Source organism: Nicotiana tabacum, chromosome 16, assembly GCF_000715075.1.
Source record: "Nicotiana tabacum cultivar K326 chromosome 16, ASM71507v2, whole genome shotgun sequence".
Lineage (NCBI taxonomy): Eukaryota > Viridiplantae > Streptophyta > Magnoliopsida > Solanales > Solanaceae > Nicotiana > Nicotiana tabacum.
In genome coordinates, this window is record NC_134095.1 from 68452117 (window position 1) to 68469034 (window position 16918).

The window sequence follows — 16918 nt, forward strand, 5'->3', positions numbered from 1 at the left end:
GTCACATTCTGTGGTTACGAGACTAGAGCGGACCTCATGTTACTTGATATGACCGATGTGAGCACGTGATTTTTGCCCTATGTGAAATACTCCTACAAATTAAAGAAATAGTTTTTTCCAATTATTTGCAATTTTATAGGATTTTTGTAGGAAATGTTTGTTAAATAGTTTGCATTTCTGTGCATGTTTACTTTTATTAAAGTCATAAAAAATACCAAAAATACCAGGAATTGCATTTAGATTTTTGTTCACATTTTAGGATTAATTAATTAATTAGTTGCTTTATTAAAAAGGAAAATCACAAAAATGGCTTATTTTTACATTCTTAGCTTTAAATTTTGGGTTATTAAGTTTTCTCTTTTAATTTAGGATCAACTAATTTTTATAAATATTATGGTTAGATAAATAGCTTAATTTTACAATTTGAATTAATTTAGGAATTTAATTTAGATCTTTTTAAATTAATTAAAGAAATAAAAGAAAACAAAAAGAGAAAAGGAAATTGGAAAAGGCTGGTTTTAAATTGAATTAGGCCACACATTTTAGAAGCCCAAATTTTCCCCCAACCCAGCCCAAACTGGGTCGACCCGACCCAACACCCAAACTTTTATTCTTCTTAATTAACCTAATATAACAAGACCTAGACCCCTAGAGGTATAGGGACCCGCCGCAGAACTCGCAATAAAGGGGAGCCCTCCCTGAACGTCTTCTTTAAAAAGAAGCAGCGAAATCCCTCTTCAACCACACAACCCTTCCACTGTCAAAGGCACCCCGGAACCCAGGCAGCCATCAACGACCCATCCTCGTTTTTCTTCACCATCTCCTCATACCTCTACCTCCAGTCTTTCACTGCCAAAAAACATGTCGTACCCCAGCCCGTTTCCACCAGAACTCGCAATAAAAACACGCACTTACACATAGATCATATCATCCTCAAGCATCCAGCCACAACCTGCACAAAAGAAGAAGATTCACGAAACAGAGTCGTCTTTCCCTTCCTCTGTCTCTTCTTTTTTCAATTTTTAGTTTTTTGATTTTAATTTTGAAATGATGGAATTCAAATAAGCGAAGGTGGATTCGGATTCACTGGTTGCCGTCGAATTTAGAGCCGCTGTTTCAGTTGGTTCATCGCTTCGAGTGTCCGTCCGAGAATTATATTAAGTGCGAGTTCGAGTTCGAGGTTGCCGGCGGGTTTCACGGTCCGAGCTCCTGTTACTGCTGCATTTCCGGGTCAGATTTAGTTTATTGAAGTTTGCTATAACTGATTTCATGTTAATATTATTGAGGCCAGATTCTTATTCTCTGTTTCCGTTTTGTTTGTTTGTCATCGAATCTTAATTGAGGCAAGTTAAAGCACACTAATGTTACAGAACAAACCAAACTAGGCGGCTGTAAATTGGGCTAAGTTTGTTTGCTTTTGACTTGAACAAGGAGACATTAAAGGTAAAGTATCATCTATAGTTGAAACTTAATAGGTAACCATACTTGGCTTGTTTTACGTTGTATTCTAGAAATTCCCTTTTCATTTAGATAATATATACAGGTTGCTTTAGGATCTTCATGTTAGGGCATCAAGTGATTAGTGCTCTTTGTCAAAGTTTAGATGCCTATTTCCTCTTTGTTGCTTGATAGATCCATCATGATAATTGCTTGGATTGGTTTCCTTGTTTGATATATAGCCAATATTGGTTGCCTTGCTTGATGCAAAAATCCGTTGGTGTTCTAAAGTTAATATTTGGATCAGTTGAATTGTTTCACTGTGTTGTTAAACAGGAAGATTGTTACTTAGGTGAACTAAGCTTACCGTGATGAGTTTAACTTGATTAAGCTAATAATGTGTCGAGCATGAAATCTCTTTTAGCGAAAGTGCTCCATAGCCACAGGCCTTTCACAGTAATCTCAAAGAAGTTTAGTACATAATTCATTAACCTCATAGCTTTCTTTGGGCGCGATTAATATAATCATCACGACTACGGGTACGGTTCTCGTGACGTAGTTGCGATACACAATTTTCAAATCCGGGTATGCATTTCATGTGACTCGATTCTAATCTCTAACAAGGTTAAATAGAATGTGTCGTGAACCATGGGTGTATTTCATGTAGCGTGGCTTACGATGTGTTTTAAATAACCTTGAATTTTCCTGAAATATTAAAAGCGGTTAAAAGGTTTAAAAATGCTTGTAGGTTTAAAACATGTGATTAATCAGATAATTAGTCCAATAATAATAGTTGAGCGACCGTGCTAGAACTACGGAACCCGAAAATGCCTAACACCTTCTCCCGGGTTAACAAAATTCCTTACCCAAATTTTTGTGTGCGCGAACTATAAACAGAGTCAATCTTTCCTCGATTCGGAATTTGAACCGGTGACTTGGGACACCATAAATTATCCCAAGTGGCGACTCTGAACAAAAATAATAATAATCCCGTTTTGATTGTTACTTAAATTGGAAAAAACTCCCTTATATCCCCTTTCGGGGTGGTAAAAAAGAGGTGTGATAGCTCTGGCAACTCTATTAAGGATCGAACCCAGAATCTCTGGTTCAGGGTTCAAGAATTCGAGCTTAGAATAATTGTTATATTTGGCTTTATTTATTATCTGGTTTTATTCACATGTTTGGACCTAATGTGCTAAATGTTGCTTTTTACCGCTTTGATATTATTGAACTGTATATAAATTGTTACGAATCCCTCCTCTCTCTGAGTCTTCTAAATCATTTGAGAAGGGTGCACTTCGTGTAGCTTCTCTTCTGTTATAGTCATATCTCAATTTTAGAACGAGATTCGGACAAGTTGCAAAGCCGGTGAAGCTTCTGTATTCCCGGTACGCTGCCTCCCCCCCTCCCGGCTCGAGCTATCCGCTTGGGTAAGCCAGGTCTAGAACAAATAAACCCAGGTTTTTAAACCTAGAATAACATAGCCTCATGCCGGATCCCTAGTAGGAACGTTTGTTGCATCATGTGCATTTGACTTAGGGGACTCAACACAGGGGTTGGGTCCGTCTAGGACTGGTGTACCCAAAAATAAAAGATCATCCTAATGCATCCTAATGTACTATATGTTGCAATCTTCAAGGGTAAAAGGGGTCATTTGGCGGACCAATGATAGCTGAGGGAAAATGAAAAGAAAAAGAAAAAGAAAAAAAGAGGGTGAAGTGTGAAAATAGAGCAACTAGGGCCCAATTATGTTTTTCTTTCACATTTTTTAAAGAAAAAACCAAAAAAATATATATATGAAAATCCATAAAGATTTTGCATTTTTCCATCATTTTCCAAAAAAAATCAAATAAAAAGGGAAAAGAAAATCCAAAAAGAGTTTACATGTTTCATCATTTTTCAAAAAAGACAAAAAAAAATATTTTTCCTAAATTAGTTGTTTTTTTAATTCTTGCTTGTATCCAATCTGCCCGAACTACGCATATCTGATTCTCGTCTTTTGGGGCGTGATACGTAGGCAACCCACATAGGGTACAGTCTTCCTAATGAATCTTAGGTTCTTGGCTTTGCGGGGTCTCAGCCAAATTTTGCACTTTTAGCCACCTTTTGGTCACATAAGCCATTTTACAAAAATAGTCTCAATCATGCCTTGCATGCGTCCAACAGGGAGTGTTATTGTCTCACCTAGTGTTGGTTTGAGTTTTTTTTTCATACAGGTGTGGATCTACTTACCGGAGTTTGAGCATGACAGACACCCCGTGATCATCCAGTCAGGATCGCTCATTCAGGAGTTGCTTAAGGAGATTTGTTTTATTTTTTTATTTTGAGTCTGTTTTTCATTTTATGTCGTCTTTTACTTTCTAGTTTTGTACAGTAATGTCGAGTCTTTTGTTATTGTACTTTCTACTTTATATTTGAAAAAGTGTGCTATAACTCAAAAATCCAAAAAAAAAAAAGAGGTTTCGTGTTTTATATTTTTGTTAGGAGTTTTCTTTAGAATACTAATTCTTTGATAGTTTTTCTTTAGGAAATTAATATCTAGAACTCAAAAAATAAAAATTGCTTGTATATTTCATTTAGTATATTAAGCCTAAATTCAAAAAAAGAAATTTTTTTTAGTACCTCTTTAAAAGTTTTCTTTAAGATATTAATTCCAAAAATCCAAAAAACAAAATTCTTTTGATGTTCTTCTTTGAGAAATTCACGAAAAATGAAAAACAATTCTTTTTATTTTTACTAGAACTTTAGGATATTGTACATAGAAGAAGAAAAAAAAAACATACTTTATCTTGGGTTTATTTTCAGAGTTTCTCCCATAGGTAGTTGTAGCCATTTAAATTTTAAATTCATAAAATAATTTGGATTATATTTTAAATTCAAGATATATTAGTCCAAATAAATACTATGGGTTAATATAATTGGATTGATTATATAAGTCCAATATATGTGGGTTAAATAAATAAGTCTTAATTCATTGGGCTAGCCCATTTGGTTGGGCTAAAGTGATGAGCCGAATTCATTAAGCCCAAGATGTCATCTTCCTAGATGCCCAGTTTGGTGCCACGTGTCAAATGACGTGGCGCGCCAAGTCAAACGGAAAAGCCAATAGGACCATGCCACATGTCAAAATGACAAGGCATGTCGAGTCACACTGAAAGGCCAATAAAATCGCGTCGCGTGTGCAAATGACATGTTCTGGCCAATCAAATGCGGCCATGTCACACTTCAATTTGATTGATCGGAAAGTGTTTGTTTTTACCATGACTCCTTCCTTCCATAACTATAAATAGGGGTATTCATAACTCAGAAAAAACACCAGAAGTTATAACAAGAAGCAAGAAAGAGCTCGTGGATCAAATGCTGCAAATTCCTCCACAAGTTTCAGGCTTCAAGTTCAAGTTCAAGAAATCAAGTGCAAGTCCAAGAACGAAGAACAAATCAAGGTCAAGTTCAAGCAATCAAGTTCAAGCTCAAGAACAAGATTATCGTTCGAGGCAACAAATACATATTCAAGATCAAGCTCAAAGGCCCTTGAATTTATTTACTATTGAAAAGAAGAATCAGAGGATTCATAGAGATTGTAACACTCAAATATTCGAAATAAAACACTACGATTGTTGCGATATTTTTCGGTCTTGATTTTATTTTCTCGACGCAAATTTATTGTCTACAAATTCTGGCACGCCCAGTGGGACAATATCTACCTCTCATCTCAACTTTTCAATCACCAAAGTTCAAAAACATTGAAATGGCTTCGAAGAAAATCAACTCCAAATCAACATCCACCAAGGCTGCTAACTCCAGGTTCTATGCTGATGTGGAAAGCATCCTCGATGTCACCTTTGGAAGCTTCGGACCAGTTACGAGGAGCAAAGCAAACTCTTTAGGTCAACAAGCACCACAAGTGTCGTCCGCATCAACCCCTGTTTTCGGATCTTCATCCTCAAAAGGAGCAAGATCTTCCACAAATGCATCTGAAGGAGGAAGCGATGTTGCTGAAAAGATCAAGAAGACTCTTGCTCTGCTTGACCTCTCCGGCTCTAAGCATTCTGTTGTGAAGGAAGATGATGATTCTTCAAGCGATGGATCCTCTCCACTTACACCATATAGCGTGACCCATTCAAGGATCAATCTGTGTGAAAATCCATGTTATTCTCCGTCATCGACTACAATCATGCAAGCCATGGTGACAAACACTTCATCTATGGAGGAGCAGTTGGCTAACTTGATGGAAGCAATCACTGGCTTGACCAAATGCATGCAAAATCAAGAGGCTAGAATTGACAAGTTAACAGACAGAGTGGGAATCTTGATGGAAGAAGAATCTACCTATGCACCCGGCAAGCTCCCAGAAGTTCTAGAGAGTGACTCTCCCCCGAGACAAGCAGCGTCCACTAAGGCTATCCCTGTCTCATCTGAAGGGATGATTCCAATCGATCAACTGAAGGAGTTCATCGAAGGAACCATTAAGAACAAATATGAAGTTGCTGCCAAATCCTCCCTTACATATACAAAGCCGTACACTGCAAGGGTCGATATGTTGAAGATGTCTGCTGGCTATCAACCTCCGAAGTTTCAACAGTTTGATGGTAAAGCTAACCCAAAGCAACATATTGCGCACTTCGTTGAGACGTGCAACAATGCTGGGACTTATGGAGATTACCTTATCAAGCAGTTTGTTCGCTCACTAAAAGGAAATGCTTTTGACTGGTACACAGACCTCGAGGCTGGATCTATCGACAGTTGGGATCATCTAGAGCAAGAGTTCCTCAATCGCTTTTATAGCACAAGACGCACGATGAGTATGATAGAGCTCACAAATACTCGTCAACGAAAGGGGGAACCAGTTATCGACTTTATCAATCGTTGGAGGAATACAAGCCTCAACTGCAAAGACAGGCTTAGTGAATCTTCAGGCATAGAGATGTGCATCCAAGGCATGCATTGGGGATTGCGCTACATCTTGCAAGGTATCAACCCTAGCACATTTGAAGAACTTTCAACTCGTGCCCATGACATGGAATTGAGCATGGCTTCCGCTGGAAATGAAAGGCTACCCATCTATGAACCTCGCAAAGTGAATGACAAGCAAGAAGTCAGGAAGTGGGGCAAGTTCGTACCCAAGTCTGAAAGCAAAGAAGCTATGAATGTCAATACGTCACTTGTGAAGTTCACGACGAAGGAGAGCAAGAAGAAGAGTATGAAATCCACTTCGTTTCAAGATAAGCCAAGTGGGAAGTTGACTCCAAAAGAAATGCAGGAAAAAGAGTACCCATTCCTGGATTCTGATGTGCCAGCCATTTTCGAAGAACTCCTCGAGTTAAATCATTGAACTTCCGGAGATGAAGCGACCAAATGAAGCTGGGAAAACAAATGACCCGAACTACTGCAAATATCACCGACTTGTAAGCCACCCTCTGGAGAAGTGCTTTGTCTTCAAGGATAAAGTCATGGACTTGGCTCGCAAAAAGAAGATCGTGCTTGAAGATGAGAAAGCAAGCGCAAACCAAGTCTCTATCACCTTTGGCTCACTCAGTCCGGATGACTTATGTGGTTTTAAAGAAAGTAAAGATGAAGAATTACTGGAGAGCGACAAAGCTGAAGTCAATCAACCTGATGACGATGAAGGTTGGACATTGGTGACTCGTCGTAGGCACCACAAAAGGAGCCCTAAAAAAGAATCAATAGAACAACCAACAAGGAAGATGATGGTAAAAAGACCAACGAAAAAGAATCCAGTTAGGCATTTGAAGAAATCAAAAGTGGAGATGCACCATCCTCAAAAGCCACAAAATCCAGTGACCTTGGAGGAGTTTTTACCAAGTTGGTTCCGCACGAAGATTTCCCAGGAGGGCATTGATGCCTCTTGTTGCCATGCTGACAAAGGGGAAGAAAAGATTGATGACCTACCGTTGGCACCACCTTCGGAAAAGCCCATTGAGTCCACTCCTCAAGAAATTAATGCTTGTGAGGAAAAGGTCACGTTCACAAATGACGATCTTTTGCTAGGTGACACTCCTCATAACCGCCCATTGTACCTGGTTGGATATATGCACGATGAAAGGGTAACTCGAATTTTGGTTGATGGAGGATCCTCAGTGAACATTTTGCCAATCCATACTGTGAAAGAACTTGGTATTTCCATGAACGAACTCTCAGAAAGTCGTGTGATGATCCAAGGATTCAACCAAGGGGGGCAAAGAGCCATAGGCGCGATCAGGCTGGGAATCACTATTGAAGATATGCGATCAAGTGCATGGCTGCATGTGATCGACGCGAAGACTTCATACAATGTTTTGCTTGGGAGGCCTTGGATACATGAGAATAAAGTTGTTCCATCTACCTACCATCAATGATTGAAATACTACGAGGGCGAAGTCGAGAAGACGGTAGTTGCTGATGATGAGCCATTCACCGAGGCTGAGTCACACTTCGCCGATGCAAAGTTCTACTTGAAGAACCGCATTGTGAAGGAGCCGAAAGTTGATGATAGTATGAAAAGCAAGAATGACGAACCCATAACTAAAAGAGCTGAGGTGACTATTGGTAAAGCCAAAGTTGTTACTGAGGAGATACCCGCCAACGTGAATAAATCTCATAAAGGGGGTATTGCGTCTTATGGAGAGAAAGTAAGTTCCGCGCTCCAATATATCCCTAAAAGGAAGAAAGACGAGGGCGAATCATATAATATCCATACCAATACGTTAAGGGAGTTAACTCTTCCGGTAAAATGAATTGAGGCAATAAAGTTGCCCTCAAAGTCGCTTGCAGGGTTTGTAGCCCATAATCGTTTGCAGAATGTGGCACTCCCTACAAAGCGAACAGATGAAGGTTTTGATCCTAACGCTTACAAGCTATTTGCAAAAGCTGGATACAATCCCAATGAGCTGTCAAAGTTAGGGAAGCTCCCATCAGAAGCTGCAACGAGGCAACCCCGTGAAGATCTGGGATACAAGCAACCGTCACCAGTGCGCATCTCAATAAGAAGGGCGAGTAGCAATTATATCACTGTAGAAGACGAATCTGCCGCCTCTAATAGGCCTTCTGTCTTTGATCGGCTTGGAAAATCAACTGTGAGAACTTCTGTATTTGAGAGATTGGGTCCATTAAAGAAGGGGAATAAATTCCAGAGAAATCATCGAAATACAAGAACACCCGCTTCACCCAAAATTTAGGAGATTTCTAAGGATTTCCAAAGTTTGGTTCCTTCCAGAATGAGGCGACAAACAAAACTGATGGTTTCATATGAAGAAGTACTGAAGGTAAAGCCATATACCGTGGTCTATACTAAGGAACGTAACGAAGATGAAGAAAGTGTAGGTTCTTTGTATCATATCACTGTACAAGGCGAGAATGGTGTTTCGTCTTCGATGGAAGATAATGTGGAATTGGAGGATGTTTCACCGTGTTATCACATATCCTTCAATGATGGGGACCCTCAAGAAGATGAAGATGCGAATGATGCTCCACCTGAACTTGAAGAAGGAGTGAAGACGACAGTTGATGCCTTAAAAGAAGTTAACCTTGGCACCGATGAGGAACCAAGACCCACCTACCTAAGTGCTTTACTAGAAGCTGATGAAGAGAGCACTTATATTGAGTTACTCAAAGAATTCAGGGATGTCTTTGCTTGGAGTTACAAAGAGATGTCTGGCTTGGACTCGAAAGTAGCAGTCCATCACCTTGCAGTCAGAAATGGTGCTCGCCCTGTTAAACAAGCTCAAAGGCGTTTTAGGCCAGACTTGGTTCCCCTGACTGAAACTGAAGTTAACAAACTCATTGAAGCTGGATTTATTAGGGAAGTTAAATACCCAACATGGGTTTCAAGTATTGTCCCTGTAAGGAAGAAGAATGGCCAAATTCGAGTATGCGTTGACTTCAGGGACCTCAATAATGCATGTCCCAAAGATGAATTCCCGCTTCCTATTCCAGAGCTGATGATCGATGCTACTACTGGTTACGAGGCAATGTCTTTCATAGATGGTTCGTCGGGCTATAACCAAATTCGCATGGCACCAAAAGATGAAGAGCTTACTGCATTTCACACCCCCAAGGGTATTTATTGCTACAAGGTAATGCCTTTTGGCTTGAAGAATGCTGGTGCTACTTACCAAAGGGCTAGGCAGAATATTTTTGACGATCTTCTCCACAAGAATGTCGAATGATATGTTGACGACTTGGTGGTGAAATCAAGAGAGAAGGGTGACCATATGAAAGACTTGAGGATGGTATTTGAATTGCTCCGGAGGTACCAACTGAGGATGAATCCGTTGAAATGTGCCTTTGGAGTTACTTCTGGAAAGTTCCTTGGTTTCATTGTCCGGCATCGAGGGATCGAAATTGATCAAGCCAAAGTGGATGCCATTTTGAAAATGCCTGAGCCTCGAGATATCCATGAATTGAAGAGTCTGCAAGGAAAGCTAGCATACTTTAGAAGATTCATATCAAACCTGGCTGGGAGGTGCCAACCATTTAGTCACATCATGAAGAAAGGTGTTCCTTTCAAGTGGGATCAAGCTTGTAGCAATGCCTTCGAAAGTATCAAAACCTACTTGATGAAGCCTCCAGTTTTAGCAGCTCTTATACCAGGAAAGCCATTGATACTATACATTGCGGCGCAGGAAAGGTCTGTTGGAGCATTATTGGCCCAAGAAAATAGTGAGGGGAAAGAAAACTCTCTTTACTACTTGAGCAGGATGATGACACCTAACGAGTTGAACTATTCGCCATTTGAAAAGTTGTGTTTGGCGCTAGTCTTCTCAATTTAAAAGTTGAAGCACTACTTTCAAGCTCATGTTGTCCGTCTTGTTTCTAAAGCAAATCTCATCAAGTTCGTGATGTCAAAACCTGTTCTTAGTGATCGACTAGCAAGATGGTACCTCCAATTTCAACAATTCGAGATTTTGTACATCCCTCAAAAGGCTGTAAAAGGACAATCATTGGCAGACTTCTTGGCAGATCATCTAATACCTGATGACTGGGAGCTAACTGATGAACTACCTGATGAGGACGCAATGGTCGTTGAAGTTCAACCCCCATTGAAGATGTACTTTGATGGTGCTGCACATCATGGGGGAGTCGGGGCTGGCGTAGTATTTGTCACTCCTCAAGGTGAAGTCTTGCCCTACTCCTTCACCTTGACACAACTCTATTCCAACAATGTTGCTGAATATCAAGCATTAATACTTGGGCTTGAAATGGCTGTTGATATGAAGCAATTGCAATTGCAAGTCTTTGGTGACTCCCAGTTAGTGGTCAATCAGCTTTTGCGTAGTTACGAGGTCAAGAAGCCTGAACTACGCCCATATCATGATTACACAAAAAAGTTAATGGGGTGGCTCAGCGATGTGACTATTCAGTATGTACCAAGGAAAGAAAATAAGAAGGTTGATGCTTTAGCTGCTCTAGCTTCATCATTAACCCTGCCTGACCAAGTGCAAGTTACCGTCTGCCATAAATGGGTAGTACCGCCGCCAAATGAGGTCGAATGTGAAGAAAACGAACTCAAGCATCTTGTTGTTGTTTCTGAAGTTGAGAAAGAAGAATGGCGACAACCCATCATCGACTACTTATGCTATGGGATACTTCCAGAAAATCCGAGGAGGAGGACTGAAATCCGTCGTCGTGCACTTCGCTTCCTTTATTATAAGGATACTCTATACAGAAGGTCGTCTGAGGGAGTACTCTTGTGATGCCTAGGAGAAGAAGAAGCTCTCCAAGCTTTGCAAGAGGCACATTCTGGGGTATGTGGGTCACACCAGTCCGGACCAAAGCTCCACTTCCATATAAAAAGGATGGGATATTATTGGCCAATGATGGTAAAAGATTGCTTGGACTACTCTCGAAGATGCAAGGCTTGTCAATTCCATGCGAATTTTATTTATCAACCTCCTGAAGTGTTGCACCCAACTATTGCATCCTGGCCATTTGACGTTTGGGGATTGGATGTTGTTGGACCACTACCAAAGTCCTCTGGTGGGCATCTATACATCTTGGCTGCAACTGACTACTTCTCAAAATGGGCTGAAGTTATTGCTCTTAAGGAAGTAAAAAAGGAAAATGTTGCAAGTTTCATCCGAGTAAACATCATTTATCGCTTTGGCATACCTCGTTACATAATAACGGATAATGGAAAGCCATTTGATAATAGGTTGATGAACAGGATTTGTGATCTTTTTGGCTTCAAGCAACATAACTCTTCGATGTACAATGTTGACGCCAATGGTCTAGCTGAGGCATTCAACAAGACTCTATGCAAATTGTTAAAGAAAGTTGTCTCCAAATCCAAACGAGATTGGAATGACCGTATGGAAGAAGCTCTATGGGCATATAGAACGACTCATTGCACGCCAACACAGGCTACTCCTTATTCACTCGTTTATGGAGTCGAAGCTGTCTTGCCACTTGAGCATCAAATACCTTCGTTACGACTGGCTATTCAAGAAGGGATCACTGATGAAGAAAATGCTCGACTTCGATTAGCAGAGTTGGAAGCTCTTGATAAAAAGAGATTGGAAGCCCAACAGAGTCTTGAATGTTATCAAGCTCGACTATCTCGCGCCTTCAACAAAATAATTCGTCTGAGATCCTTTCAAGTAGGAGATCAAGTCCTTGCCGTACGAAGACCCATAATTACTTCCCATAAACCTGTAGGGAAGTTCACTTCAAAATGGGATGGGCCATATGTCGTACAAGAAGCTTATTCAAGTGGGGCTTACAAGCTGGTTGATGCAGATGGTATGAGAATCGGCCCTATCAACGGCAAGTTTTTGAAGAAGTATTATCCATGAAGTTGCAAGTCATGGTGCTCCTCGACGTACGAGCCTAAACTGCAAGTCATGACGCTCCTTGATGCACGAGCCTAAACTACATGCTGCTACACTCTTAGCCCGCAAGAGTATAAACTGTGTACGGCCCAAAAAAAAAATAGTCCGCTAGGTTGAAAATCTTGAAAGAAGCGGCCTAGGAAAATCTACCCAATCTGAACTACGGTATGACTTGATCCTCTTCACTGAGGTACATAGGCAGCTTAGAGTTTCATTCTAAGTTCAGTCGCATAAGTTCAAAAGATACATATTGCCCCAATTGTTGTTCGAGTAAAGTATGGAGGAATGCAAAATCAAGTTGAAATGCCATTCTCCTATTGAACTTTGATCTCATTTGATTTAAAGGGGGCAACCCTCCTTGGTAAATTGATATCTTCAATGGGCCGATTTTAGAAGGATGTCAAATATTTGCATTAAAGTCCAGGGATTCTCTATGTATTCAGGTTCACCAAACCTTCAAGTTTGTTGGTCTCCAAGTCCGCCCTCCGCCAAAAAAAAGGGGAAGAGAGGCGACGCATTAAAAGGAAACACAAGTATAAGGAAATGATTGTTTGGCGCAACGTTTCAAATTTAGTGAGATTTGAACCCCAAGATATTTGTGAGAATATGGATCTTAAATTTCGATTTATGGCAAGTAAGACGTCTTCCGATCTCGAGGCTTCCATATCAAGATACAAAATATTTGGTGAAGTCGCGCAAAACTGAAATTGTCTGTGTATCAGAATTTAGTCTTGACTTCAAAATATTATCTGAATGTATCTGTAAGGCATTAAATCTTGAATTTTATATATGTTATATATTTTGAAGAGTTTCCAGTAGATCAAACGGTTCATGATTTCGACGTTCCTACTTCAAGATACAAAACTTTTGGCGAAGTCGCGCAAATCTGAAATTTTCAACGTGGTGGAACCTAAAGTTGATTTCAAAATATAATCTGGGACGATCCTGAAGTTATTTGATTGAAAATTTTGGATATGTTCTAGATTTTGAAGTCTAGTTTTCAAGAAATCAAACAGTTTATAATTTCAATGCTCCTACACCAAGATATGATTTTTTTAGTGAGACTAGGCAAATCTGGAATTGATAGCGAGGTGCAATATAAAGTTGGTTTCAAAATATTATTTGGGACGATTCTGAAATTGTTTGATTTAGAATTATAGATATGCTCTAGATCTTGAAGTCTAGTTTTCTTGAAATCAAACGGTTTGCAATTTCGATATTTTTACACCGAGATATGAATTTTTTGGTGAGACTGCGCAAATCTGAAATTTTCAACGTGGTGGGATCTAAAGTTGGTCCCAAAATATTATCTGGGGCGATTCTGAAGGAATTCGTCATGAGGAAGAGATGACGCCTTTGACGATGACTTCACTTTACATGTAGGCCCTCTAATAGATTCATCACTCACTTGTGACTTGTCGCATGGGGATACCACCGGATGCCCAATGGTGTTTAACTGCATAAAGAAAAGGCAAAGAAAGTAAGTAACTTATAGTGAAGCTACTCCTGGAAAAAAAAAAAGAGGAATGAGCGAGGCGATTGTATTTTACCTCTTTGTTACAAGCTGTATGCGCTCTTGAGGGACTATCAACACTTTGAACCTCTACGATCTCTACTGGGTCAGGCCATTTCCTTTTCCAATTTTGATCTTCATTGGTACTCTGGCTTGTGTCTTGAGGAACACGCGTGTTAAATGGAAGAACTAGAGGGTGTGTCTCTATAGTTGTTGAAGTGCACACCACTTCTTTCAAAGCTTCCTTTGAGGATTTAAGCTTCCTTTTTTTAGGTTGCGTAACTACTTTTGGGATTGGAGTTGATATTTTTTTAACTTTTGCGAGCGTCTTTCCAACACCTTGATCTTCACCTCCTAAAGGAGTTGTAGACTTTAGCCCAACATTGTCTACCAAAGCTTGTAAGTTATTCTCAAGAAACTTCCCATGCGTTTTCTCCTACCAAGACATATAATTAGTGGAGAAAGGCTTCTCCATAGGATCTCCCGCTGGGGGAAAAACCGCACGTGACATAGATCGATATAGTGTGCAAATTCTCCAAAATCTGATTCCTTCATCTAGAGAGGTGTTGCGGATATCGTTCTCCAAAAAGCCGGGGACGTTCTGGTAAAATCCAAATTGACGACCAAACCGATGTGGGCTATATGGATCGATAATGAATGAGTTACCATACCTCAAAGGAAGGTAATTAAAACGTAAGCTCATGAAGTAATTTGATTCCAATTCTTGAGGGGCATCGTTATCCACGTAATAATAAGGACGGGAATTGGTTAAAATTGTTGGTGCCCAAACTATATCCTTCCCATTGTGGATGCGTTTTCTTCCATCCTTCTCGTCAAAGTACCTTGCAGACCCTTCTCCTGAGTATGCCACCATCAATGGGACAGACGGACCCTTAGCAAGTGAATAGTGGGTTTTGAAGTAATGTGCAAGTCAGCCATAAACATAATGAATGGGAAAAAAAACTTTGACCTGATCGAGTTGGGAAGAATGCGAAATCTTATTCAAACCATGATAAATACTCGCTAAAACTGGGACTGCAAGGCTAATCTGTCGCCCGCCTGCCATCATGCTTGACATCTTAAAAGTCTCAGGATGAATGGAGTTTTCTACCTTGGGGAACACAAAGGCACATAGCCAAATTGATAAGAATGCCGCTACATATGTCTCATCTTTCTTGTCAGACCTCACCCTGAGCTTAGAGAATATAGTTTCTTGATCACTCGACCACCTCGTCGTCTCGGGAATAACTCTGTTAGGATTATGTGTTGACTTTAGGCATGCAGATTTATTTTCCTTTCACAACGGGGCAGGCCTATATATTAAAGTTTTTTATACCAAAAACTTGTCCACTTGATGAAGGAGACCTTTTAGGTAGCACCCGTACCCTCCTTAAGATGATGAAATGCGGCAAATAAATACTCGCAAGATCGAGGAATAAATCTGACTTGTTTTTCATTCAAACCAATGAGTTCCCTTGTCTCAGGTACCACTTCTTCGTACGGAGAACCCGCAATGGGCAAACCCCCAAGGATATGTAAGTCCCAAAGAGATATAGATAGTTCCCCAGCTGATGTAAGAAGTGTGTTCATCTTGGGGCACCAAGCCTCACAAAATGCTTGCAAAATGTTCGAGTTTCAATCATAAGTGAAAAGTGAGGCATAGACAGCATCATAAATCTTTGTTGTACTCAGAGTTTGTTGGCTTCCACCAAGTACGTCTTCAGCCCATTCCCAATATCCTGGGATATGATGATACTCGCCCTCGATTGTTGTTGTGTTTTCCCAATGTACTTCGCCTTGAATTATGCGACTTCCTAAGTTCGGAAGGGTGCTAGCAATATTTACATGGCTATGGATTGGCGCTTGGAGAGACCACATCTTGGATAATGGATTAGAAATCGATTTATGTTCCAAGGTCCAGTTCTCTACATGAAGGGAGTTCCTTAGAGGAGGCCATGGGGCTGCATATCGGTCGGCTTGTGAGGTGTAAACCAAAAGCTTGGTTTGTTCTATGCCATCTTCAGTCTCGATGATGAGATATCTAAGTTTTGAGGAAGGTAAGGTATAGTCCCTGAAATTTGCCATCTCTTCGTGCTAAAAAAAATGAGGGTTCATCAAAGTCCGAATCAAGAATATAGAATGGGTACAAAGGTCTAAATGGATGAAATGCTCTCCAAGAATCGGGCCACATTGAGAGTAATCTCTCCAAGAATTTGACCATTTTGAGAGTAATCTCTCCAAGAATTTGGCCATTTTGAGAGTAATCTCTCCAAGAATCGGGCCATTTTGAGAGTAATCTCTCCAAGAATCGGGCCATTTTGAGAGTAATCTCTCCAAGAATCGGGTCATTTTGAGAGTAATCTCTCCAAGAATCGGGCCATTTTGAGAGTAATCTCTCTAAGAATCGGGCCACATCGAGAGTAATCTCTCCAACAATCGGGCCATTTTGAGAGTAATCTCTCCAAGAATCGGGCCATTTTGAGAGTAATCTCTCCAAGAATCGGGCCATTTTGAGAATAATCTCTCCAAGAATTGGGCCACATTGAGAGTAATCTCTCCAAGAATCGGGCCATTTTGAGAGTAATCTCTCCAAGAATCGGGCCATTTTGAGAGTAATCTCTCCAAGAATTGGGCCACATTGAGAGTAATCTCTCCAAGAATCAGGCAAGGATGGATACTCATCCCCTCACACCCCAAAATTGTCTTCTTCATGCATGGATCATCTCGTTGAACAAGAACATATCTTTCTCGCTTAACCTACAAAAAGAATGACAAAAGAAGAAAAGCACAAGAAAAGAAGAAGAAATTACCTTCTCGTCAATACTTCCGAATCCACAAAACTAGACTCAAGTGGCTTGAGAAAACTACGAATTGATATTTAGAGGGGAAGAACATGCGTCTATATATACACATATGGGAAGGCATCGGACAATAAATTTGACGATGTGGGATATTGCAATTGTTTTTTGAGTCGGATTCGGCTACTGCTTGTGTCTTCGAAAAAGAATTTGACTAGTAAAGGCGGCAACAGAAATTCGTTTCCAACATGGAAATCGAGTACGCATGTTTATCTCCCAGAATCTTATTAGAAACGAAGAAAACTACTTTGCAAAGAATATAAATTGCCAACAAATTTGTTTTG

The 16918-nt window shown here is 40.2% G+C and overlaps 1 long non-coding RNA gene across 1 annotated transcript; it reads left to right on the forward strand.

Moving 5' to 3' along the window:
* The first annotated feature begins 649 nt into the window (after window positions 1–649).
* LOC142170701 (uncharacterized) lies at window positions 650–3909 on the forward strand. The gene is made up of 2 exons (XR_012700081.1): window positions 650–1443; window positions 3654–3909. It is a non-coding gene; the product is annotated as an uncharacterized LOC142170701 (long non-coding RNA).
* The last annotated feature ends 13009 nt before the right edge of the window (window positions 3910–16918 follow it).